Raw genomic sequence first — 7,470 nt, 5'->3', positions numbered from 1 at the left:
GAGGAGGAGGATGAGGACAGCACTGACGTCGATGTGCCAGCAGACGTGGCCCGCCTCTTCCCAATGGCAGCGCACATGCTGACGTGCCTGCGCAGGGACCCCAGGGTGATCCAGATGAAGCAGAGGGAGGACATCTGGATCAGCATGATGTTGGACCCACGCCTCAAGGGGAAGTTGAGCCAGTTCCTGCCGCCTGCAGGAGGAGACCCAGCGCAACAAATAAGGAGCTTGCAGCAGGCCCTTGTTGAGCGCTTGGAGGAAGCCTTCCCCCAGCCTTCCACCCCCACTGTCCAGCAGCCAGCACAGAGGCAGCAGCAGGTGCCTGCATCCAGCAGCAGCAAGCGCCCCACAGACCTGCTGTCTCTCAGCCACGAGCTCTACAGGACTGTAGAGGCTCCGGCAGCAGTGACTAGAGAGGAGATGCATGCAGCAGCATCCTCCTCCGGTCACAGCCAGCGCCTGACCCGCATGGTGGCTGACTACATGGGGTCGTACAGCGGGCTTGACAGCGATGCCCCTGTTGATCCCATGGAGTATTGGGTCAAGCGCATAGAGATCTGGAGCGAGCTGGCGCAGTACGCCCTGGAAGTGCTGTCCTGCCCCCCTTCCAGCGTGCTGTCCGAGCGCTGCTTCAGTGCAGCTGGTGGCATGGTCACCGAGAAACGCTCACGTCTGTCTCACAAGTCTGTGGACAGACTGACGTTTCTCAAGATGAACCAGGCGTGGGTGGAAGGCGAGTTCCTGGCCCCTGTTGTCGGCGAGAGGGGGACATGTACTGGCTGCCGGAACCATCGTTAATGTGCCTTACCACCCTTTACCACCTCCTGGCTCCTGCTCACTAAGCCAGCCTGGTTCACTTTGACTATTACGTCGCCTGCAGCCACACATTTTACACCTACAGTGGGCTGCTGTGTACTGCCCTTCTGCTGTCTGTCTGTGTTTCCCACTGCCAGGGTACACAGAATTACCTTCTTCTGCTGCCACTCTGCCACCAGCTATTACATCAAACAATAGCTATATTGGTTGCAAAACCAAAACCAAACAAACCATTAAAAAAAAAAAGGTTTAATTTTTCTGAGGTGCCCGGGTTGAAAACTGTGTTGTTCCAGTTGTGTATTGGACACAATGTGGGCTGCACGACCGCTGTCTGGGACCTCCTGTTGTGTTTATTTACAGCCCTGGTATCACCGCTAGGTACCAGGGCTATTATGTCACGCTGCCTACCTGCTGCCACACTCACACTGCTCCTCCATACCTCCTCCTGCTGCTGCTGCTGCTGTCTGTCTGTGTTTCCCACTGCCAGGGTACACAGATGATTTACCTTCTGCTGCCACTCTGCCACCAGCTATTACGTCAAACAATAGCTGCTCGCCTACTCCTCCATTCCTCCTCCTGCTGCTGCTGTCTGTCTGTGTTTCCCACTGCCAGGGTACACAGATGATTTACCTTCTGCTGCCACTCTGCCACCAGCTATTACGTCAAACAATAGCTGCTCGCCTACTCCTCCATTCCTCCTCCTGCTGCTGCTGTCTGTCTGTGTTTCCCACTGCCAGGGTACACAGAATTACCTTCTTCTGCTGCCACTCTGCCACCAGCTATTACGTCAAACAATAGCTATATTGGTTGTAAAACCAAAAACCAAAAAACCATAAAAAAAAAAAAGGTTTAATTTTTCTGAGGTGCCCGGGTTGAAAACTGTGTTGTCCCAGTTGTGTATTGGACACAATGTGGGCTGCACGACCGCTGTCTGGGACCTCCTGTTGTGTTTATTTACAGCCCTGGTATCACCGCTAGGTACCAGGGCTATTATGTCACGCTGCCTACCTGCTGCCACACTCACACTGCTCCTCCATACCTCCTCCTGCTGCTGCTGCTGCTGTCTGTCTGTGTTTCCCACTGCCAGGGTACACTACACAGATGATTTACCTTCTGCTGCCACTCTGCCACCAGCTATTACGTCAAACAATAGCTGCTCACATTACTCCTCCATTCCTCCTGCTGCTGTTGCTGTCTGTCTGTGTTTCCCACTGCCAGGGTACACAGAATTACCTTCTGCTGCCACTCTGCCACCAGCTATTACGTCAAACAATAGCTATATTGGTTGCAAAACCAAAACCAAACAAATTATTAAAAAAAAAAAAGGTTTAATTTTTCTGAGGTGCCCGGGTTGAAAACTGTGTTGTCCCAGTTGTGTATTGGACACAATGTGGGCTGCACGACCGCTGTCTGGGACCTCCTGTTGTGTTTATTTACAGCCCTGGTATCACCGCTAGGTACCAGGGCTATTATGTCACGCTGCCTACCTGCTGCCACACTCACACTGCTCCTCCATACCTCCTCCTGCTGCTGCTGCTGCTGTCTGTCTGTGTTTCCCACTGCCAGGGTACACTACACAGATGATTTACCTTCTGCTGCCACTCTGCCACCAGCTATTACGTCAAACAATAGCTGCTCACATTACTCCTCCATTCCTCCTGCTGCTGTTGCTGTCTGTCTGTGTTTCCCACTGCCAGGGTACACAGAATTACCTTCTGCTGCCACTCTGCCACCAGCTATTACGTCAAACAATAGCTATATTGGTTGCAAAACCAAAACCAAACAAACCATTAAAAAAAAAAAAAAAAAAGGTTTAATTTTTCTGAGGTGCCCGGGTTGAAAACTGTGTTGTCCCAGTTGTGTATTGGACACAATGTGGGCTGCACGACCGCTGTCTGGGACCTCCTGTTGTGTTTATTTACAGCCCTGGTATCACCGCTAGGTACCAGGGCTATTATGTCACGGCGAGCTGCCTGCCTCATTGACTGCCTGCTGCCACACACTCATCCTCCTCCTCCTGCTGCTGAATTTACCTCCTGCTGTCTTTGTGTTTCCACTGCCAGGGAGCACATACAATGGCGCTTCCAACATGCGTGCGCCCACCAGCTATTTGTTACGCTCAAAAATAGCTGCATTTCTTTAAAAAAAAAATTGAAAAGAGAAATACGTGAAGAAGAAGAAGACGATATTGAAAAAGAAGGAGAAGGAGAAGATGAAGATGAAGAAGAAGATGAAGAAGAAGATGAAGAAGATGATGAAGAAGAAGATGAAAAAGAAGAAGAAGATGAAGAAGATGAAGAAGATGAAGAAGAAGAAGATGAAGAAGAAGAAGATGAAGAAGAAGAAGAAGAAGATGAAGAAGATGATGAAGAAGATGAAGAAGAAGAAGAAGAAGAAGATGAAGAAGAAGAAGAAGATGAAGAAGAAGAAGATGAAGAAGATGAAGATGAAGAAGAAGAAGAAGATGAAGATGAAGAAGAAGAAGAAGATGAAGAAGATGAAGAAGAAGAAGAAGATGAAGATGAAGAAGAAGAAGAAGATGAAGAAGATGAAGAAGAAGAAGAAGAAGAAGATGATGAAGAAGAAGAAGAAGATGATGAAGAAGAAGAAGAAGAAGACAATATAGAAGAAGAAGAAGAAGATATAGAAGAAGAAGATCTAGAAGAAGAAGAAGAAAGATAAAGAAGAAGAAGAACAAGTATATACAGTAACACTACTGAACAAAATTAAGGACACAACTTCTCTTTCCACATTTTTTTTTAAAGGAACATCCCCACATAATCACTTGCTGTTGTTACTTGGAAAAAAAGATGTTTCTTGCATCATTCACCCTCAAAACAAGTGTTGGAAGCTATTTAAGGCCAATTCGAATAGTCAGCTCGAATAGTGAGCTCGAATACCGACTCGAATAGTGAGCTCGAAGTCCGAGGTCGAATCGAATAGTAAAAATTATTCGACTCGAATATTCGACTGACCTCGAATAATTTACTATTCGAATTCGACCAAACTCGAATTTTAAAAAGGGGTATTTGAGCATCACTAATGTAAGCAACATGCTTAACTAAGGAAGGCATGCTACGCTGCAAGAGCGAGTGTAGCACGCAGCCTTGAATTTAGAGTGCGGTGCTGGTCATGGGGCTATAGCAGTGCAGCTTCTGAATCAGCCCCAAAGTCTCATATTGTTTCCTGTACCGGAAGAGTTAAGAAACTTCAGTTGTTAACTATGAAAAAAGATCTTCTCTGAGCTTGGGTCGGACACAGTCCTGTTTCTGAAGCACTTATACATCAAAGAAACAGTCATCAGATAAGATTTTACTGCAGGGAAGTTCAAAGGGTCATTAGTTCTGCTCTGTTTCATATTTGAAAATACAGAGTGAGCTATATAACTGAAAATAAAAACATGAGACTCTTTTCTTTGCTACTAATGTTCTATTAATTATTCGTACTACACATACAATTCATTAAATCATATGTTTTTTTTTCACTTCAGTGTCACTTTAAACTCACTGGTGAGCCAGCATTGGGACAATGAAGTGCTCAAAAATCCAAGGACAACCACCAAAGGTGTTACAAAGGCGGTTCCCTATACATTGTTAATGGGTGAAGGGTTTTAGGACATGGAAAATTTATTACATAAACTTTTTTGATGAATGATTTCACAAAATAATGTGTTTGACAATCCAGAGTGGAGAATTCTTGCAGGCACATAACAAATGCAACATTAAGATAAATCAGTACAGGGTATAGCAGTATGTGAAAACCGTTACGGGTGATATCAGTATGTAAAAATCTGTACAGGAAAATCAGCTCTGACCTGAGCGATATGATGTCATTGACAGGGCCGGTCCTAGACTTTTTGCTGACTGAGGCACCCAACAATTCACTAATTTAAATACTTATTTAATGTTCTCACATGACATGCTGCAGCTCAACACAATAGCACACTGGCTGGCTGTGAGTCTGTGACAAACAAACTGCTCACCCTCAGCAACTCCATTCTTCCTTACTCACTGTCAGACTCCTCACACAGCACAACAAGCTGCTTTTTCCCAATGATGACCTCTGCACCTTGCTCTCCTCTCGCTTCTCTTCCTACTCTGACTGCATGCTGTTAGTGTAAACCCAGTACAAACATTTTGCGTGTGTAATCTCTGCACCTGATGCAAATGTTTCAACTTGCTTCATGAGAGAACTGGCCCTGGTCATAAATATATTTTGTTGATGGGGTGGATTTTTTTTATTTTTCATATGTTATCACTGAATGTCCTGTCTGATTGTACTCTTGACAAAGCCCTTTACAGGCAAAACATGTAGAGTCTAGGCACTTTACTGTAATATAGAGCACCCCCTCTACTTATATGTCTTTTGTGCTATCTTACTGGCTATCCATGTGGCTATCCATGTGAACTTACATTTTAGTCTAGATAGCTGACCCCAGGTAAAACAGGGCCTAGTTATTTAGACCCTTCAGATCAAGAGCAATGATCGTTCACTGTGTCGCAAACCTTTACATAGTATTTAATGGGAAAATGTATTATCCAAAAAGGATTCATCAGGCAAATATATTGCAAATCTTATTTATTTACCTGGGGATTTCTCCAGCCCCTCGCAGCTGTCTGTCCCATGGCAAGAGCTTCGTTCGCAGCCCTCAGCCCTGGGTCCTCGCACGGTAACATTTATAACATGCTTTTCTATTGGTGGACTCAAAGAGCAAGAACTTCAGGCACTAAGATGCGCTCTATAGGCAGTAGCAGTGTTAGGGAGTCTTGCCCAAGGTCTCCTACTGAATAAGGTGCTGGCTTACTGAACAGGAAGAGATCTAAATCCAGGTCGCCTGTGTCAGAGGCAGAGCCCTTTACCATTCCACCATCCTCCATTTTGTTGCATCTGTTTTGCATGCAAGTTGTGTAACCTGCCTATGTTTAGGCTCTTCACATCCATGCATTTAATCAATCAGATGCAGCCTGTCTTGGGAGCACTGCCACTTCTCCTTGCTGTATAGAAACGTAAAACTACGCTATCAAGCCACTGCAGCTGGGGTTTGCTGGGATTACATAACTTTTAAAACATGGGTTACGCAATTAAAGTAAAGTGCATTTAGTGGTGCTCATCACAACCTCGTCATCACGGAGTAGCCGTGATTCACGAGCATTTTTTCACTATCCGACATCGTGATCACGGGGTTCAATCGCGGAAATCAGTCATGGTCACGGAAATCCGACCGTGATCACGAGCTGGCAAAGCAGCAGGCCAGCTGGTGGTGCCACCAAGTGGGATCAGGGGGATGCAGCAGGCTCCTCTCATCCCATTCCCTCTACAACCCGCAAGCAATCCCGCCTCAGCAGCAGCTGTTCAGCCTGGGGAAGGAGAAACTGACGGCCATCCACATCCTGGCCGCCCTCAGCGAGAAGGAGCAGAGGTGGCTGACCCCCAAAGGCCTCAAAGTCCATTATGTGGCGTCCAATAATGTGTCCAACCTGGTGGCTGCACTGCACTTGGCCCATGTCCATCTCCTGCTTGGCCCACGTCCTCAATTTGGTGGTGCAACACTTCCTGTGCACCTACCCGGGGATGGACCAGCTGCTGAAAGTTGCGCAGAAGCTGGTGCGCCATTTCTGGAGGGCCTTCCATCACAACACCTGATCATAGATGTCCCAACTCGCTGGAACTCAACCCTGGCGATGTTGCAGTGGCTGTGCAAGCACAGGAAGGTCGTCACAAGGTACATCTGTGAGGTAAACGTCTCCAACTCCACCAACCTGCAGCTGATCTCCACAGTTTATTGGACACACATGCAGCAAGTGTGCCTGGTCTTGGTTCCTTTCCTGCAGGGAACCAACATAATGAGCCATGAGTGGGCACCTGTCTGTGAATGGGTGCCCCTGGTTTGCATGCTAGACAGGTTGCTGTGTGATCTGATGGCAGAGGGGGAGGCAGCCCTGGCCCAGCTGGATCAAAAGCAGTTGGCAGCACAGTCCAGCTCACAGGAGGAGGAGGAGGACGACGACTGTCAGGTAGTGGAGGAGTTGGAGGTCCCTAACCTGGATGCTAAAGGGGGAGCAGCAGAGTGCTGCTGCCATTGTGCGGGGATGGCGGTTTCAGGAGGACATGGCGCAAGAAGATGAGGACAGGCATGTCCTCTCAGACAACGATGAAGGTGTAAACAGCAATGAAACATACCCAGGCATATTTATACAAACACATGTAATCTGGATCCACAGTTTGGACGTAGTGGCCCCTAGGGGGATGAATGAACGGTTACCGCTCAAATGTTTCTTGTAGAGCCAGTATTCAGTTTGCTAAACATGTCATTTAATATTGCTGTAGGAGTTGGTATGTACATCAATTTTTATTGTATGTTTTATTCACAGGTGGTCTTGTGGCAGTCCTTGATCGGAACTGCCTGTACACGGTCAGTTTCTTTACAATTTTTATTGGTAGCCGATGAGGAGTGCCATATGACCGCTTGAATTATATAACCTGGTTTTGTGGGGTTAATTGACTGGTGGGTGGATCCACTAAGGGTGTGGTCCTTTACATGTGTTTGTATAAATATGCCTGGGTATGTTTCATTGCTGTTTACACCTGATGAAGGAGGATGTTCCTCCGTAACATGTAGTGTTCCTGTTCGAGTAATACACAGCAACTTGATTT

The sequence above is a fragment of the Hyperolius riggenbachi genome, chromosome 1 (genome assembly GCF_040937935.1).
Source record: "Hyperolius riggenbachi isolate aHypRig1 chromosome 1, aHypRig1.pri, whole genome shotgun sequence".
NCBI classification, from domain to species: domain Eukaryota; kingdom Metazoa; phylum Chordata; class Amphibia; order Anura; family Hyperoliidae; genus Hyperolius; species Hyperolius riggenbachi.
This window is presented reverse-complemented; position numbering follows the sequence as displayed.